The sequence below is a fragment of the Eschrichtius robustus genome, chromosome 6 (assembly GCF_028021215.1).
Source record: "Eschrichtius robustus isolate mEscRob2 chromosome 6, mEscRob2.pri, whole genome shotgun sequence".
Taxonomy (NCBI): domain Eukaryota; kingdom Metazoa; phylum Chordata; class Mammalia; order Artiodactyla; family Eschrichtiidae; genus Eschrichtius; species Eschrichtius robustus.
Genome location: NC_090829.1, coordinates 139,043,999 through 139,064,857, shown reverse-complemented (window position 1 = coordinate 139,064,857; position 20,859 = coordinate 139,043,999).

Below are 20,859 nucleotides of genomic sequence, written 5' to 3'. Positions count from 1 at the left end.
TCAGGTAGCCTGCGGCAATGCAACCGGGGTACTTTCAGAAAAGTATGACAACCTACATCACATGCCTTAAAAATATTCACCTGTTTGGCCCAGTGACTCTACTTCTGTGTCTATATTAAAGATGTATTCAAGATGGGGATGAAGATGTATTTAATCACAGAAAGGTGTTCATTATAGTGTTTTTTATAATGTTGAAAAGTTGTCTCGGGGCTTCCCTGGTGGCGCAGTGGTTGAGAATCTGCCTGCCAATGCAGGGGACACCGGTTCGAGCCCTGGTCTGGGAAGATCCCACATGCCGCGGAGCAACTAGGCCCGTGAGCCACAATTACTGAGCCTGCGCGTCTGGAGCCTGTGCTCCGCAACAAGAGAGGCCACGATAGTGAGAGGCCCATGCACCGCGATGAAGAGTGGCCCCCGCTTGCCGCCAGTAGAGAAAGCCCTCGCACAGAAATGAAGACCCAACACAGCCATAAATAAATAAATAAATAAAATTAAAAATAAAATAAAATAAAAATTAAAGTGAACTAAAATTAAATAAAAAAAAAAAAGTTGTCTCAAAATATGACAATGATTAAATAGATGATAGTGGAATATCATGCAGCTAATAAAAACACTTTCTGACTTGAACAGCATGGGAAAATACTTGTGATGTTAAAAGAACAAAATTGTATGAGTAGGACCCAACAGTATACGAAGGATACACATGACAAAACAGATGTACCCACTGAGTACTGGAATTACTAAGGATTTTAAACATTTTTTAAATGTTTTCTAAAATTTTCAACAATGAGCCTATATTACTTCTTTTGTGTGTGGTAAAATACACATAATATAAAATTTACCATTTTAAGCATTTTCAAATATAATTCAGTGGCACTAGGTAGACTCACATTGTTGTGCAACCATCACCACCATCCATCTCCAGAACTTTTTCATCATCCTGAACTGAAACTCTGTACCCATTAAACACTAACTTCCCATTCCTCCCTTTGCCAGCCCCTGGTAACCACCATTCTATTTTCTGTCTCTATGACTTTGACTATTCCAGGCTTGTATAATAGGAATCATTTGTCCTTTTGTGGATCATGTATTAACTTTATAAGTTATACATTTAATCTTCACCCCAACCCTGCAAACAGGCATTATTCCCATTTTACAGATTAAGAAACGGGGGTTGAGAGAAATTAGATAACTAGTGCAAAGTCACCATCTGGTTAGAGAGCCAGTACTCTTGGTCCTGCTGGGTACATAGGCTTTGGAAACCAAATGCCAAAAAAATACATTTAAAGGTCAAAAAGGACTCAAGACAGCATCTGCATACAGTAGGTACTCAGTTATTATAATTTTTCTAATTGAAGTATAGTTGATTTACAATGTTGTGTTAGTCTCAGGTATACAGAAAAGTGATTCAGTTATACATATATATATTCTTTTTCAGATTCTTTTCCATCATAAGTTATTACAAGATATGGAATATAGTTCCCTCTGCTATACTGTAGGTCCTTGTTTATCTATTTTATATACAGTAGTGTGTATCTTTTAATCTCAAACTACTAATTTATCCCCACCCCCACTCAGTTTTGTCTTTTTGCTTTGTTTTGTTTTTCTTTCTGCCAAACACATGTAAGACCACAATGGCCACAGCTGGAACAATTTGAACAGCAAAAGAAAACAGTATTAGGTTATAACCCAAAGTATACAATAAATATTATTGAGTTCATACTGATATCAATAAATATTGAATAAATGGGCAGAATAGGCAAGTATTCTTTTTTAAAAATATTTATTTATTTATTTTTAAATTTTTGGCTGCATTGGGTCTTCGTTGTTGCCCGCAGGCTTTCTCTAGCTGCAGCAAGCGGGGGCTACTCTTCATTGTGGCACATGGGCTTCTCATTGCAGTGGCTTCTCTTGTTGCGGAGCACGGGCTCTAGGCACATGAGCTGCGGTAGCCTCACTGCAACACAGAAGCCCCCATGTGCAGCAACGAAGACCCAATGCAGCCAAAAATAATAAATAAATAAACTTATAAAAAAAAAAACTTTGTGTAAACCCGAGAAAACCATAATTCGAAAAGATACATGCATCCAATGTTCATTGCAGCTCTATTTACAGCAGTCAAGACATGGAAGTAACCTCAATGTCCATTGACAGATGAATGGGAAAGATGTAGTTACATATATACAATGGAATATTATTCAGCCATAAAGAAAGAATGAAATAATGCCGTTTGCAGCAACATGGATGGACCTAGACATTATCATACTAAGTGAGGTAAACCAGACAGAGAAAGACAAGTATCATATGATATCGCTTATATGCAGAGTCTAAAAAAAAGACACAAATGAACTTATATACAAAACAGAAATAGACCCAAAGACATAGAAAGCAAACTTATGGCTACCAAGGGAGAAAGGGGGAAGGGGAGGGATAAATTACGAGTTTGGGATTAACATACACACACACATATATAAAATAGATAACCAACAAGGACTTACTATATAGCACAGGGAACTATACTCAGTATTTTGTAATAACCTATAAGGGAAAAGAATCTGAAAAAGAATATATATATAAAACTGAATCACTTTGCTGTACACCTGAAACTAAAATAACATTGCAAATCAACTATACTTCAATAAAAAAATAAAATAGAAAAGTTTATGTAGATATTCAATCCTCGAGGACGTGGAGTATGACTCTATAAACAATAGTTTAAATTATGCATGTTTTTTATGAAAATATATGTAATGAAAAATAAATTCATTGGTAATATAGAATAAAGGTTTGGGGAGTTTTTTTAATTTCTTTTTTCTGCAGGTAAAGAAATTAAAGTACAGGAAAAGAAATAAAGTGCTGTTGAGGTAGTTGGGAATTCAAACGGCTTTGTGCTACCAAGTATGTTATAACAATTTCTTTTTTTTTTTAAATAAATTTATTTATTTTTGTCTGCATCGGGTCTTCGTTGCTGCACGCAGGCTTTCTCTAGTTGCGGCGAGCTCTTCGTTGCGGTGCGCGGGCTTCTCATTGCGGTGGCTTCTCTTGTTGTGGAGCACGGGCTCTAGGTGCGCGGGCTTCAGTAGTTGTGGCTTGTGGGCTCTAGAGCGGAGGCTCAGTAGTTGTGGCGCACAAGCTTAGTTGCTCTGCGACATGTGGGATCTTCCCGGACCAGGGCTCGAACCCGTGTCCCCTGCATTGGCAGGCGGAGTCTTAACCACAGCACCACCAGGGAAGTCCCCTATAACAATTTCTTAAACTTTTTTGGATCCAAGGAAGATTTTTATGATAGACGAAGTATTTGGTGGAGGGTATAGAAATCTTAAACTTAATTAGGACCATGGTTTACAAACTGGGAAAAATTGTATAACTTCAAGTATGTAAATTCCTGCCTGAGAGGTGGTGTGGGAAATAAATAAAGTTGAGGTTCTGTTTCTTGCTCTGCTCTCTTTAATTAAAAATTCTTTTTCATATGCTGACTTTCAGCTGTTGCTTAAAAACAAAGAGTAAAGATGTTAACCCTCAGGGTTTCCGGCTGGCCTAGGAGGAGGATACCAAAAGTCAAAACATCTAAGAGGGCAGAATATTTTTACATAAACAGTGCTGAAGACAGGCAGGGAAATGACCATTTCCTTTCCTTCTGTTTAGGCAGAACCTATTTCCTGTTATCCACTCCACAAAGCACTCTGTACCTCTGAAAGCTAACTTAGAAGTTACAAGATGTAGTTATTGCTGTTGATGTTGTTTTCTAAAAGATTTTTTGGAGACTAAAATACATTGTTCCATGGGAATAAGTAATATATTTGGTATTTTGAGGGGGGGGTTAATTAATTAATTAATTTTTATTTTTTTGAAATCATGGCAAGATACAAATAACTAGATTTTACCATTTTAACCATTTTTAAGTATACAGGTTCAGTGACATCAAGCACATTCACATTGTTGTGCAGTCATCACTATCATCTGTCTCCAGAACCTCTTCATCATCCCAAACAAACTCTACCCATTAAATAATAACTCCATTTCCCCCTCCCTCGTCCCTGGTAACTTCTATTCTACTTTCTGTTCTATGAGTTGATTATTCTAGGTACCTCATATAAGTGGAATCATGAAATATTTGTCCTTTTGTGACTGACTTATTTCACTTAGCATAAAATCCTGTTAAAAACAAGATAACAGACCCCAAATGGAGTCAGTTATGCTAAGCCCCATGTTGCCAAATCAAGACTTTTTTTGGGGGGGGGGGTTATTTTTATTTTTTTAAAAAATTTTTATTGGAGTATAGTTGATTTACAATGTTGTGTTAGTTTCTGCTGTACAGCAAAGTGAGTCGGTTATACATAAACATATATCCACTCTTTCTTAGAGTCTTTTCCTGTATAGGTTATTACAGAGTGTTGAGTTCCCTGTGCTAAACAGCAGGTCCTTATTAGGTATCTATTTTATATATAGTAGTGTGTATATGTCAATCCCAATTTATCAACCCCCCCTTCCCCACCCCAAAATCAGGACTTAATTACAGTTTGGCCTCCTTCAGAAATGGAATCTTAAACTAGTCAATCAGGAGTCACCTGCTCAGCACTAGTGAGATCATATGCCTGATAGATCCTGCCATCCCCTAAAGGGAAGTGACCTTGCCAAAACCAATCTGCTTTTTGCCCCATTAACTTCCTTGTTTCTGCTCCCTTCTGCCTATAAAAGTCTTCCATTTGGGGAAAAAAAAAAGTCTTTCAATTTGTACAGCTCCTCAGAGCTCCTTTTTATCTGCTGGAGTGGATGCTGCCTGATTCATAAATCCTTGAATAAAACCAATAAGATCTTTAAAATTTACTCAGTTGAATTTTGTTTTTCAAGTCTTCAAGGTTCATCTATGTTGTAGCAAGTGTCAGAATATCCTTCCTTTTCAAGGCTGGATAATATTCTATTGTATGGATACATCACTTTTGTTTACCCATTCATCTGTCAGTAAATACTTCGGTTGTTTCTGTCTTTCGGCTATTGTGAATAATACTGCTATGAACAGCATTCATGAATCCCTGCTTCAATTCTTTTGGGTATATACTCAGAAGTGAGATTGCTAGATGAAATATACTTGCTTTTGAATTCTTATTTTAAGGCTTGAGTTTGCTCTTGAAAAGAAAATTTAACATGAATCTTGTGTTCAAAGTGTGAATGGGGGAAACGTTCTGTAACTAAGCTTCCCTCTATGACTGTGGATGTCCCTAGCTCAACCATGTGATAACTGACATTTGGACACTGGAACCATCTCCAGATACTACCTGTGTTAAAGCCAGACCATAGCAATGGCTACGAGACCCTGCCTGATCTCCCCTGACACCCTTTACTTCTCAGATCTCATCTACTGCTCTCTCCTCCATCCTTCCCCCTAAAGCCCCTGGCCTCTGGACTGTTAATGCACCAGGAACATCCCAGAAACACTCACCTTTCGGGTGAACCTGCCTCTCACCTTCTTCAAGTCTTTACTCAAGTGTCCCCTGAGGATGCTGCTTTCCCTGGACACTTGTTTAAAGTACCTCTCTCTCTCTCTCTCCCTTTCTCTCTCACACACACATACATCCCTCAGCATTGCCTATCCTCCTTCCTTTCCTGCTTTATTTTTATCCATAGTACCTACCACATTTAACATACTATTTTTAGCTTCTTTTTTTAAATAATTAATTAATTAATTAATTAATCTTTTTATTTTTGGCTGCATTGGGTCTTCGTTGCTGCACACGGGCTTTCTCTAATTGCGGCGAGGGGGGCTACTCTTCGTTGTGGTGGCTCCTCTTGTTGCGGAGCATGGGCTCTAGGTGTGCAGGCTTCAGTAGTTGTGGCACTTGGGCTCAGTAGTTGTGGCTTGCGGGCTTAGTTGCTCTGTGGCATGTGGGATCTTCCCAGACCAGGGCTCGAACCCGTGTCCCCTACATTGGCAGGCAGATTCTTAACCATTGCACCACCAGGGAAGTCCCTAGCTTCTTTTTAAAAAAATTCTACAGTGATTTACAATTTTCAAAAGTTTCACACACATGATTTCATATAATCCCATAATAACCCTTTTTTCTCCTCTACCCATATATTGCCCCTCCCCCATTTCCTCTCCCCACTGGTAAACATTAGTTCTTTTCTATATCTGTGAGTCTGCTTCTTTTTTGTTTTATTCACTGGTTTGTTGTATTTTTTTAGATTCCACGTATAAATGATATCACACAGCATTTGTCTTTCTCTGTCTCACTTATTTCACTTAGCATAATGCCCTCCAAGTCCATCCATGTTGCTGCAATTGGCAAAATTTTGTTCTTTTTTTATGGCTGAGTAGTATTCCATTGTATATATATACCACATCTTCTTTATCCATTCAGCTGTTGATGGACACAGGTTGCTTCCATACCTTGGCAATTGTAAATTATGCTGCTACGAACATTGGGGTGTATGTAGCCTCTAGAATTAGTGTTTTGGGGTTTTTTTTTTCGATATTAACATACTATTTAAAAAATCTATTTATTTTATTTATTTTCTGCCTCTCCCAGTAGGAGTTCAGCTCCATGAAGGCAAGGCTTCTGTCTGTTTTTGTTCACTACTGTATCCTGGTGTCTACAAGGACATCTGACACATAGTAGGTGTTAGAGAGTGTGTAGCTGTAACTATGGTTAGCTTCAGAAGAAAATGAAGAAGTACATAGCAGTGGCCCAATTTAATTATGAATGTTGACCTAACGCCCAAAATGAGAGAACATAGAAAGCAATGTTTTATCCACATGTGGCCGAATATAAGTAATTATTGGCCACATGTGGATAAAATAAGTAAGGATCTTACTTCAGGCTGTCCCCAAAGGAAACAGGGTGGTATTCCGCCTAGAGAGGATTGAATAGTGGCCCCAAAAGTTATGTCCAAGTCCTAACCCCCAGAACCTGTGAGTGTGACCTTACTTAGAAAAAGGAACTTTGCAGATGTAATTAGGTTTAGAGCAAACCATAAATCCAAGGACAGGTGTCCTTATAAGAGAAAGGCAGAGGGAGGGACTTTCCTGGCACTCCAGTGGTTAAGACCTTGCCTTCCACTGCAGGGGATGCGGGTTCGATCCCTGGTCAGGGAGCTAAGATCCCACATGCCTCGCAGCCACAAAAAAACCCAAAAACATAAATCAGAATCAATATTGTAACAAATTCAATAAAGACTTTAAAAATGGTCCACATCAAAAAAAAAATTCTTTAAAAAAAAGAGGAAGGCAGAAGGAGATATGAAGTAGAGACACAGAGAGAAGATGTGAAGACAGAGGCAGAGGCTGGAATTATACATCTACAAGGCAAAGAACGCTGAGGATTGCGGCCGCCATCCGAAGCTGGGAGAGAGGCATTCAAGGGATTCTTCCTGAGAGCCTCCAGAAGGAAAAAACCTGCAGTCGCCTTCATTTCAGACTTCTGCCCTCCAGGACTGTGAGAGAATACATTTCTGTTATTTTAGGCCACCCAGTTTGTGGTAATTTGTTATGGCAGCCCCAGGAAATGAATAACTCCTCCATCTATCTTTTTTAAATATTTTTTTTTTTTGCCGTGCTGCACAGCGTACTTGCTTGCGGGATCTTAGTTCCCCGAGGACGAGGGATTGAACCTGTGCCCCCTGCAGTGGAAGGGCCGAGTCCTAACCACTGGACCGCCAGGGAAGTCCCAAATACATCCTCCATTGTTGTATCTAAGATTCACTCTTTTCATTGTGTCTATAGGAGGACGAAGAAACGCACAGTTACATATTGCCTGCTCCTTTGCAGTGCTGTGTGGAAAAAAGAAAAAGATACAGATATAGATAGATACAGAAACAGATATAGATATAGATATAGTTATGGGAAGCCAGACCCCAGATTTGAGCTAGAAGTGACCTGTGGTGTCAATTCTTAGTCCCTCTCCGTTTCAGGAGCGAGATGACAGAAGCTCAGGAAATGGCCTGCCTACTGCCCTAATAGTAGCTAATAGCAATCGTAACTTTGGCTAACATTTACTGAGCATTAATTATGTGCCTGGCGCTGTGGTTTACGGATATTAATTCACTCAGATGTATAAGGGAGAGAGTAGTAGTATCCATATTTTACAGGGGAGGAAACCAAATCACAGAGAAGTTAAATCATTTTTCTTTTTTCAGAAGAACAAAGTTTAATGTTCACATCCATATCTTTTCATATCTCTATTACCTCTTCTACTGACTTCTTCAATACTTTTGTAACACTTACTATGTGTGGAACACTCTTTCTAGTGCTGGGGTTTCGGCAGCCAACAAGATAGACAAGTTCTGTGCCTACATTAGGAAGTTTATATTCAAATTTGAAAAGAAATTTAGTGAACAATACGATTTTAAATCATTTCTTCAAGGTAACCCAGAAAATCAGGGCTTAGACATGAACCCAGGAGGGCTCTCTCCAGAGTCTGGAGTGTTAAAAACATCCAACCAAGTCAATCTGAAGATCTAATTGACTTTACTAGGCGTTTCACTTATTAGGCAGCGTCCTGTCTGGCAGCTAGAAGGGCGGGTGCTCCATGGGATTGTACAGAAACGGAAGGTTTTTATAAGAAGGGTGGGGCAGGGGAGCTATTAGCAAAAGAAAAGAAAAGATTCTTTTCGGTCCAGGACATTCGTTTTGGGGAAAGGGAAAGGCAAGGGTTTTTTTGGCCACACCCCAAGACTTCTTAGTTCCTGCACCAGGGATCGAACCTGCGTCCCCTACAGTGGAAGCCTGGAGTCTTAACCACTGGACCTCCAGGAAGTCCCAAAGCAAGGGTTTTATCATGCAGATCACTTCTTCTTCCTCTGGGGAACAGAGAGGGCCCAAATGACTTGGTGTTGACCAGAAAATTCCAAACTGATTGGTTAAGATCACATTTCTGGGGAAGGTCAAAACTGCAATTAGGCCAGGTATTAAATCTGGGTTTGGTATCATGGGCTTTCAGCACCAGTGACAGTGACACCATTTTGGTCCTGTGGTTTTCTTTTTAACAGGGGCTTAGCACCATGCCACACAGAAGACAGGGCTCCCGCTGTCACCTGTCAGAACTGATCTCACTTGGCAGTCCAGGGGCCTGTCCACAGGAAGGATAAATTGTGTTGGGGAGGTGACTGGATGGTGGCAGCAAGACCCATAGTTCATTCTAATCATCCTCAAAAGCGACCGTCCAGGCTCTGGGTCACGCAGAAGTTCTGCTTCTACTCTGATAAGTTGAATGCAGACCCTCCTTGTTTCCTCTGGCCCTCTGGGTTTTTATGGTGTTGAGAGTGAAAACACTTTTTGATGTACACATATTTTAATGGAGCTAAGAGAGGAGAAAACAGAGAGTATGACGAGGAGAAAGCAGGACAATCCTTGGCATCTATGGCGCCTGGAAATGCAGTTTTGTTTTGTTTTTTAAATATTTATTTTTATTTATTTGGTTGCACTGGGCCTTAGTCGTGCCAGCCTGGCTCCTTAGTTGCAGCTTGCCAGCTCCTTAGTTGTGGCATGCATGTGGGATTGAGTTCCTTGACCCGGGATCGAACCTGCAGCCCCTGCATTGGAAGCACGGAGTCTTATCCACTGTGCCATGAGGGAAGTCCCTGGAAAGGCAGTTTTTTTCAAACCTTTGAAATAAAGACGAGTAAACTTGCTCATCTCACTGCCCATTCCCTCTGATGAAGAGCAGGAAGCATCCATGAGATTGGGTGTAGCCTCTTAAACTAAGGGTTTGCAACCTTCTGAGTGGTCCCTGCTGGTCAGCTCGCATAGGTGTGTCAGGCTCACGCCTAACACAGGCACCAGTCTACTACGTCCCAGCTCAGCAGAAGATTGGGCACATGATCAGGGAGAGGATCTTCCTAAGGACTGGCGCGGCCTGCCCATAGGGGCACATGAAGATGGGGCTTTGTCCTGCAGTACATGACCCTGAGATTATCATACAATTCCACGATATGCGCTGATTCCACCTGAAAGCTTATATTTCCATTGGCGCGGATGCAGCCTGGAGGAATACGCGCGTCCCTGCCCCAGTCCTTTCTGATGTCCTTAAAACAGGAGGGAAGGGGGCAGGGCACAACCTTTAAAAGAATGACAAGACCATTGGATACGACATAAACTGGTTAGAACCAGCTAGGCCCAAGATGGCGGAAGATTCGACTTCCAGTGGACCTTGGGCCTCATTATACGCGCATTGTAATAATACATTAGCATGTGCTAAAAAGTGGGTGGTGGCCCAGTTCCTGGAAATCTTCACCCCTTCTCTGAAATAGTTGGCATAATCCTCCCACGCATTAGCCTATGAAAATACCCAGCCCATAAAAACTAACCACCCCTGTGCTTCCCTGGTGGCGCAGTGGTTGAGAATCTGCCTGCTAGTGCAGGGGACACGGGTTCGAGCCCTGGTCTGGGAAGATCCCACATGCCGCGGAGCAACTAGGCCCGTGAGCCACAACTACTGAGCCTGCGCGTCTGGAGCCTGTGCTCCGCAACAAGAGAGGCCGCGATGGTGAGAGGCCCGCGCACCGCGACGAAGAGTGGCTCCCGCTTGCCACAACTAGAGAAAGCCCTCGCACAGAAACGAAGACCCAACACAGCCAAAAATAAATAAATAAATAATTCTTTTTAAAAAACAAATAAATAAATACTTTTTTTAAAAAAAACAAAACAACAACAACAAAAAAAACCAGCTTTGAAAAAAAAAACAAAAAAAAATACCAACCCATAATTCAGGGCCTCTCGCCTTCTGAGATGGTCCTCACTCTGTGGAGTGTTTCTTCCTTGGCCACTCTCACTTTCTGTGACCACCCCACGCCCTGGGGCCACTCTCGCCTTCTGAGACAGATTGCATTCTGTCTATGGAATGTGTATCTCTCTAAATAAATCCACTTCTTTCTTTTTTTTTTTTGGCCACTCCTCTTGCAGGATCTTAGTTCCCCCACCAGGGGTCGAACCCAGGTCCCCTGCAGTGAAAGCGCAGAGTCCTAACCACTGGACCACCAGGGAATTCCCTTTTTTTAAAAATAAATCCACCTCTTACCTATCACTTTGTCTCTCACTGAATTCTCTCTGCAAGGAGACATAAAGAACCTGAGCTTCATTAAGTCCTGAGACCAGGTGTGTGATCTCAATTAAAAGACAGTGGGGGGACTTCCCTGGTGGTCCAGTGGTTAAGACGCCATGCTTCCACTGCAGGGGGTACGGGTTAGATCCCTGGTCAGGGAACTAAGATCCCGCATGCTGTGTGGTGTAGTCAAAAAAATAAATGAATAAAATAAAACAAAAGACAGTGGGTTCAAGTCCCAGTCTGGGTTCTGGCCAGGTTCAGGTCCCAACCTGAGGGGCACAGTTTCATCCCCACTGCCAGTTCTGGCCCTGCCCCTGCCCTGGACTTCAGCCCTGGTCCCATGATCTGACTAACTTGGCACCTCTGCTTTACTCTTTCCCTCTTTCCCATGGACACTATTATACTTTGTGATATTGTGATCAAACATGTATCTGGTCTTTGCCCGTTTCTGGCACAGAGCTCCTAAAACCCTTGGAATTTCCTTAGTGATAAGAGTGAAAAAGTGTCTTAATATTCATAACAAACCCCTTTCAACCACACCTGAGTTTATGTTAATGAAGTGAGTTTTGGAAAGCACCTAAGGATGGCGGCTCGTTGCCAGGGGAACCAATCATGTGGTTGGTGACAGGGTTAGTCTCCTGGGGGAGGGGAGAGAGCCTGGAGGTTGGACCAATCTCCAGTGGCCAGTGATTTATTCAAGCATGATTTAAATATAATGAAGTCTCTGGGGCTTCCCTGGTGGCGCAGTGGTTAAGAATCTGCCTGCCAATGCAAGGGACACAGGTTCAAGCCCTGGCCTGGGAAGATCCCACGTGCTGCGGAGCAGTTAACCCCATGTGCCACAACTACTGAGCCTGAGCTCTACAGCCCGCAAGCTACAACTACTGAGCCCATGTGTACTACTACACAACTACTGAAGCCTGCGCGCCTAGAGCCCGTGCTCCGCAACAAGAGAAGCCAAGACAATGAGAAGCCAGCGCACCGCAACAAAGAGTAGCCCCAGCTCTCCGCAACTAGAGAAAGCCTGCGCACAGCACCAAAGACCCAACGCAGCCAAAAATAATATAAATAAATAAGTAAATAAATAAATAAATTTATTAAAAAAGTAAATATAATGAAGTCTCCATAAAAACCCAAGAGGGCGGGGTTCAGAGAGCTTCCAGGTTGGTGAACATGTAGCGACTGGGGACAGAACCTCTGGGCCCTTGCCCCAGACCTTGCCCTAGGCATCTCTTCCATCTGGCTGTTCCTGAGTTATATTCTTTTATAATAAATCGGTGATCTAGTAAGAAAATTTTTCTGAGTTCTGTGAGCTGCTTTAACAAATTAATAGACTCTAAGGAGGAGGGCGTTGGAACCTCTGATATATGGCTGGTCAGTCGGAAGCACAAGTGACAGCCTGGGCTTGGGACTGGCTGCTGAAGTTGGGTGTGGGGCATGGGACAGTCTTGCAGGACTGAGCCCTTAACTTGTGGGACCCGAAGCTATCTCCAGGTAGATGGTGTCAGAATTGAGTTGGATTGTAGGACATCCAGCTGGTGTCTGAGAATTGCTTGGTGGCGTGGGGAAACCCCACACACATAGGAACTGTAACGAGAATCATTTGATACCTTCACCCCTGGGCTGAGTCTCCTGCTTACCTGACCTGTCTTTAGCCACCAGGATTCCAGTGAAACCAGCTACATGCTGGCTGGACCTGGGCTGGCTCTCCAGGATGGGGACTTCACACAAGATGCCTGAGAGCCTTCAGAGTTCGCCTGAGCCCATGGTGATGGCCACTTTTTGTCCCATCTGCATGGGATGGTGGGCATGGCCCTATGCTGGGCAACTAGCATCCCATAAAAGGAGGGTTTTTCTGGGCTGAATTGTACCCCCTCCAAATTCATATGTTGAAGTTGTAACTTCCAGTACCTCAGAACATAACCGTAATTGGTGATAGGGTTTTTAAAGAAGTAATTAAGGTCAAATGAGCTCATATGGGTGGGCCTTTATCTGATATGACTGATGTCCTTATAAGAAGGGATTAGTACATGTATAGCTGATTCACTTTATTATAAAGCAGAAACTAACACACCATTGTAAAGCAATTATACTCCAATAAAGATGTTAAAAAAAAAAAAAAAAAGAAGGGATTAGGACACAGACACACACAGAGGGAAGACCATGTGAGGACACAGGGAGAAAATGGCCAGGCATCTACAAGCCAAGGAAAGAGGCCCTCAGAAGAAACCAGTCCTGCTGATATCTTGATCTTGAAACTGTGGCCTCCAGAACCGGAGGAAATAAATTCCTGTTGTTGAAGTCTTTTAGTCTGTGGTGCTTTGTTATGGCAGACCTAGCAAAGAAATACAGAGCTTTTGCATCTCTCCTTGTCCCAGTCTCCTCTGGGGCCATTTGTCCTGAACCATTGTGCATCTGCCTCCCCACTACGTTCCTGGTAAATGACTTTGCTCATTGCTGCCTGTGGCCTTATTTCACCCTTGCTTCTAGATCAGGTGCCTGGTACATAACTGACACTCAATAAATGACTTTTATTTATTTATTTTTAAAATTTTTATTGGAGTATAGTTGATTTAAAATGTTGTGTTAGGTTCTGCTGTACAGCAAGGTGAATCAGTTATACATATACATATATCCACTCTTTTAAAAATTCTATATAGGTCATTACACAGTATTGAGAAGAGTTCCCTGTGCTATACAGTAGGTCCTTATTAACGAATTTGTTTTATACATAGTAGTGTGTATATGTCAATTCCAATCCCCCAATTTTCCCCTCTCCTCCCTGGTAACCGTAAGTTTGTTTTCTACATCTGTTACTTTATTTCTGTTTTGTAAATAAGTTCATTAGTACCATTTTTTTAGATTCCACATATAAGCGATATCATATGGTATTTGTTTTTCTCTGTCTGACATACTTCACTCAGTATGACAATCTCTAGGTCCATCCAATAAATGCTTTTATTTTTTTGTTTTTTTTAATAAATTTATTTATTTTATTTATTTATTTTTGTCTGTGTTTGGTCTTCGTTGCTGCGCGGGCTTTCTCTAGTGGCGAGCAGGGGCTACTCTTCGTTGCAGTGCGTGGGCTTCTCATTGTGGTGGCTTCTCTTGTTGTGGAGCACGGGCTCTAGGTGCTCGGGCTTCAGTAGTTGTGGCATGCAGGCCCAGTAGTTGTGGCACACGGGCTTAGTTGCTCCGCCGCATGTGGGATCTTCCCGGACCAGGGCTCAGACCCGTGTCCCCTGCATTGGCAGGCGGATTCATAACTACCACGCCACCAGGGAAGTCCCAATAAATGCTTTTTTTTTTTTTTTTCCCCCACGAAAATATCTTATTTTATTAGGATTTTGTCTATCTATGCATCAAAGAATTCAATGTATTTTTAAAAGATTCCTTTCCTGTTTGTGTTTATTTGGGATATTTATAATATATACATACACACATGCATATATATACACACACACATACGTATGTGTATATAGATATATATATGCATACATATGTGTGTGTGTGTGTGTGTGTGTGTATAAAGCTACCCATGTGACTGATTTTTCTTTTATTTTACTTTTTTATTTTATTTTATTTTATTTTTTTGGCCATGCCACATGGCTTGTGGGAATCTTAATTCCCCAACCAGGGATCGAACCCTGGCCCCTGGCAGTGAGAGCACCAAGTCCTAACCACTGCACCGGCAGGGAATTACCTGACTGATTTTTAAATTACATCCAAGGAACATATACAATCTAAAGGGTTAACAATCCTTATAACAAGAATTTTCTACTTGGTTTGAAATTTAATATCCTGAATATTAATCAATATACCAATAAATGCTTTTTAAATGAACAAATTGTGTTAATTTTTAAAGCATTTATCTTCCTAACAGAGTGGAACTTTATTCTTTACTTTGTATTCCCAGAACCCAGAACAATCTGTGTATTGGGATGGATACAAATTTGACTGCGCTTGAGAGACTCCAAATATTAGTTACTTACACAAAATAGGAGTTTATTTTGCATATAACAGTGTGGAGGGAGATGGTCTGGAGCTGGTAGGCAGCCCAGCTCAACGAGCTGGTGCAGGGTTCAGGCTCTATCTGAATTGTTACTCCACCTTCCCCAGATGTTGCCACCCTCCTCATGGTCTCAGGTGTCTCCTCACTATGCCTGAGTTTCAGGTAGCAGGATGGAGAGAGGGAGGGGAAAGGCACTCACCCTACCTTTTAGGATAAGACCCAAATGTTCCACACATTGCTTCTGCTCACATCCTGTTGTGAATTTGGTCACGTGGCCACACTTAACTGTAAGGGTGGCTGGGATGTACAGTCGTTATTCTGGATGACCGTGCATCCCGCTAAAAATTCTGCTATTATGGATGAAGAAGAGAATGGCTGCTACGAGACAACTAGAGATCTTTGCTATACCATGTCTCATAAGAGATGCTCAATAAATATTTGCTGAATTAATGAAATTATTCTCAATAAAGAATGTATGAATAGAATAATAATCCAAGGGGCAATGAGGTGCATTGAAAATACACCTGAGGGGGGACTTCCCTGGTGGCTCAGTGGATAAGACTTCACGATCCCAATGCAGGGGACCCAAGTTCGATCCCTGGTCAGGGAACTAGATCCCATATTCATGCCATGCTGCAACTAAGGAGCCCACGTGCTGCAACTAAGGAGCCAGGGGATCCACAACTAAGGAGCCCAGCTGCTGAAACTAAGACCCGGCACAACCAAATAAAATAAATAAATATTAAAAAAATATACCTGAGGAATTCCCTGGCAGTCCAGTGGTTTGGACTCCATGCTTCCAGTGCAGGGGCACGGGTTCGGTCCCTGGTTGGGGAACTAAGATCCCATCTGCCTTGCAGTGCAGTCTAAAAAAATAAAACAAAACAAAACAAACCATCTGAACATGTACGTTTTTATTAACGTAAGTTGGAATATTTACTGTACATAGAGACAAAGATTTTCATAGAACACAACAGAAAATATTGTTAGGTTTTATATCTTGAGGAAACATCTCAAAAAAGGTAAACCTAAACATATGGGCATAGAGAAAAAAACCGCAAACTAGCTGGCATGTACTTTAGGAAGCTGAAATATATGTCAAAAACAATTACAGTAAGTATATTCTTATGGCAAAAATAACTTCTGTGCAGGTTCGATCCCTGGTCCAGGAACTAAGATCCCACATGCCACATGGTGCAGCCATGAAAAAAAAAAACTTCTGCGACTATGACCCATTTATTTCTAGCAGTACTTGGTATGTGACAAGTTCAGCTGGAATTTTTCATTTTAGATCTTTCTTGAAAACCTCTATCTCCAGTCCCATTGCCACTCCTGGTCCCAGCCCTCATTATTTTGTACCTGGAGGTGCCACCCCTTCCCCATGTGGGCCTCTCCTCCCTCTGATGGTTTCTATACACTACCTTGAGAAGATTTTTCCTGATGTTATGTTCAGAACTTCTGATGATTCTCTGATCAATTCCTAACCTCCTAGCTGAGCGTTCTAGGATTTTGATAGTCACTGGCTATTCAATACATCCAGTTTACTCCTCACTCTGGGAAACCTGTTGTCTGGATGTTCTCCTTATTTATTTAAATTTTCATTTTATTAGTGGATTATGTGTCCACGTGGCTCAAAAATAACCCAACATAAGAAGTGACAGAGTGAAAAGTCCCCTTCCTACCCTGGTTCCCATCCACTCCATCTCTGTCCCCACCCTGTTTGTTTTTTTATTTTATTTAATTAATTTATTTATTTGGTTGCGCTGGGTCAGTTGTGGCAGGTGGGCTCCTTAGTTGCAGCTCACCAGCTCCTTAGTTGTGGCATGCAAACTCTTAGTTGCGGCATGCATGTGGGATCTAGTTGCCTGACCAGGGATTGAACCCAGGCCCCCTGCAATGGGAGTGCGGAGTCTTAACCACTGCGCCACCAGGGAAGTCCCTCTGTCCCCACTCTTTATAAAGCTTCTGTTGCAGGCTTTGGGTTCTTTGTGCAAATACAAGCAAGTACAGTTATATTTTCTTATCAGATGCCTGCCTTTTACACAAAACGTAGATTACTATATTCCAGATGTTTCTATCAATGCACAGAGAGCTTCTTTATCCTTGGTTTTTTGTTTTTTTTTTTTAAGGAGATGTGCCGTGTTCCAGTGTGTGGAGTACCAACATTTATGTAACTGTCTCTACCCTGACAATTAGGTGGTTTACAACCTTCCGTTATTACAAACAATACCTCAATGAATAACCTTATACATACATACACCATTCACCATTTTGCACATATATGACTATATCTGCAGGATAAACTCCTAGAAGAGGTGCCTGAGTTTTTCACCATTATGCTAGGTCCCCTTTCCTTTGGTACCACCTAGGCATCTATGCCAGGGCTTGTCACACTCCCTCGGTCCCTTGGAGAGATTTACTCCACAGGACAGTTGGAATAACTGGCATATTGTATGCATGATTCATGGGACATGATGAACCTGACTTTCTCTTCTCCCATCTCTCTAAAATGTATCCTGTGAAACTTATATTCACCTGCTCCAGATGATAACCGAAAGCTCGGCCTCTCTGTACACAGGTAAATCAAATCCCGGAGACAGGGTTTTGGGTGAAGTAGAAAAGGATAGCTTTATTGCTTTGCCAGGCAAAGGGGAACACACTGGCCTTCTGCCTCAGAAAACTATGTGTCCCAACCCCAGAGGATCAGATGAAGGGTTTTATAATAAGGGTTCAAAGGTGGGGTTGCTGATGAGATGAGGGTGTGAGCAGGGCCTCAGGTGGTCTCCTAATCTTCATGAGCTTCTCTGGTCCCTTTAATCTTGCCTCGGTGGCTGCTGCTGCTTTGATTAGCAACGGTTCGAATGCACCCTTTGGAACTCAGGGAAGGTCATGGAGGCTGGAGTCTTGCCTGTAAGAAATGGTGGACGAAAGGAGGCCTCCGTGCCCAGGCCCCACTGGGTTTCAGTGCCTAGTAGCCCCACAGGGCCGCACTTGGTTTCAGTTGGTGTATTAATATCCCAGGGCTTCTGTAACAAAGTACCACAAACTGGATTTTCCTATCTCACAATTCTGGAGGTTAGATGTCCAAAATCAAGGTATGGGCAGTGCCATGTTCCCTCTGAAACCTGTAGGGGAATCCTTCCTTGCCTCTTCCTAGCTTTGCTGGTTTGCTGCATCACTCCAACCTCTGCCTTCATCATCACATGGTGTTTCCCTGTGTGTCTCTGTCTTCACATGGCCTTCGTATAAAGACCGCAGTCATATTGGATTAGAGGCCCACCGTATTCCTGTATGACCACATCTTAACTAATTACATCTGCAAAGACCCCAGTTCCAAATAAGGTCACATTCTAAGGTACCGGGGGTTAGGACTTCATAGCTTTCTTTGCAGGGGGGTGCAAGGGGACACACAATTCAACCCATAACATGGGCCCAAAACTTTTCTATTTTTGGGAGACAATGTTAGGGTCACTTTAAGTCACAAGCTCACTCTCAATTCAGAAACTTGTATGTCCAGTTCTGGGTTCATAATCAGTCCTACAAACTCCATGCCAAGGCCAGCTACCCTCAGGGTTGGCAGCTGCCTGCCTGTAGGAAGGGGGTCTGCTCTCTGCTGCCCCCCTTGCCCATTCATCCCCATCCCCTGCTGTGGGCTCACTCTCCAGCCAGCGTGGGAGCTGCAGGAGGATGGGAGAGGTCTGACCAGCTCTGTGCTCTCAGGGCCTGCTATTGCTGTATTTTCCTTCTCAAGGATATATTTAGGGTTACTTTGGAGATTTCCATCTTGGACACAACTTGGCTGCAAATCTCCTGATTCTGGCCAATGCAACTCGATTTGGGGAGTTCACTTGCCACTTCTTCAGCCCCAGAAATCCAGCATTCCTCCCTCTGTCCCAGGTAGCCGTTTTGGACAGGACCCTCAGTGATCCAAGGCCAGGTCCTCCTTCCCTCCCCCGTTGCCCCCACCTGATTCAAAGTACCCTACAGGGAGGCAGCAACGAGCTCCTAGCTTTGCCACCAAAGCAGTTGGTCTCTTCTCTGGATTTCCCAGACGATGTCAGATGTCCATCCATTGGGTTCCCCAACTGAAGGGACACACATTAGCAAGCTTTCTGGGCTTCTCCTGGGGGACAGAGATGAAACCTCACAGCAAGACCAGGGTTCTCTGCACAGAAATCTCACCCCAGTCCTTCTCTCCTCACTCTGACCCTCTTGTATTTGCTTGCTCTGGTTGAGGTGCTGGGGGACCAGGTCACATCACTTCCTTTGCAGCTGTGGCAGGTGGGGTTTTTTTCTCACACTCCCTTTGTGTCTGATACATATGTATCACTATGGCACCTCAATATCCCAGTCTTTCCTCAACTGTCAGCATACAGGTGACTATGTATCGATATGTAACAACAAATCGGTCACTTAAAAGTTCTCTCTCTCTATGCCTTTTAAACAGGTAGGTCTTAAAAATTGAAGGGCCTTTGTTTCTTTTTTAATTATTTTATTATTTTAATTAATTAATTAATTAATTTAGGCCACACCAAGTGGCACACGGGTTCTTATTTCCCCGATCAGGGATCGAACTCGTACCCCTTGCATTGGAAGCATGGACTCTTAAACATTGGACAGCCGGGAAAGTCCCAAAGGGCCTTTTTCTCTAAAGTTTATTTTTGAAAATAAACTATATTGGGATTTCCCTGGTGGTCCAGTGGTTAAGACTTCACCTTCCAACGCAGGGGGGTGAGAGTTCGATCCCTGGTCGGGGAGCTAAGCTCCCACATGCCTCACTGCTAAAAAAAACCAAAACATAAAACAGAAGCAATATTGTAACAAATTCAATAGACTAAAAAATGATGGTCCACATCAAAATAAACTATATTTTTAGAATAGTTTTAGATTTACAGAAAATTTGCAAGATAGTGCAGTGTTCCTTAAACCAGTTTCCCATTATTATTTTTTATTGAGGTATAATTGATGTTTAATGTTATATTAGTTTCAGGTGTAGTACATAATGATTCATTATTTGTATACACCAGTTTCTCATTACTAATATCTTACATAAGTATGGTGTTTGTTGCAATTAATAAACCATATTGATACATTTTTTTAAAGCTATAGTCCATACTGTATTTAGATTTCCTGTTTTCCCTAATGTCCTTTCTCTATCCCAGGATCCCATCTAGATACCACATTAAATTTAACCATTTCCGTCCTCTTGGCTGAGAAGTTCTCAGATTCTGCTTCTTATGGATAACCTCGACAATTAGAATTTGGCTAACGTTTTTCTCATGATTAACAGGGGTTAAGGGTTTGCGGGAGTGCGGTACAATAAAAAATATATTTGGTCTTTGACCCCAATTCCTGGTACTGATCTCCTAAAATCCTGGGAATTCCCTGAGTGTTAAGAGCGTCTTTGTTATTCATAATGAGCCCCTTTCAATCGTATCTGAGTTTATGCTAATGAGGTGATAATTAGTGAGCCCCTAGGTCGCTTAGGATGGGGGCTGGTAGCCAGAGGAGCCAAGCGAGTGAAGAGGTTTGGCCCTTTCCCCTGACCCGCGTAAAGAAACCTCCAAAAAAACCCTAAAACAAAGGGGTTCAGAGGGCAGTGCTGTCAGGGTGGCCCCCGGGGGAGGGCGCGGAACCTCTGCGTCCCCCACCTCCTTCTGTGCACCGCAAACCGGAAATAGTAAGTACACCGCTTTGCTGAGTTCTCTGTGTTCTAGGGAATTATCGAACCTGAGGGGTTGGACGGTGGGAAACCTTGAGTTTGCAGTCGGCCGGGCTTTAGAAATGCGGGTGGCCTGGGTACCGTAC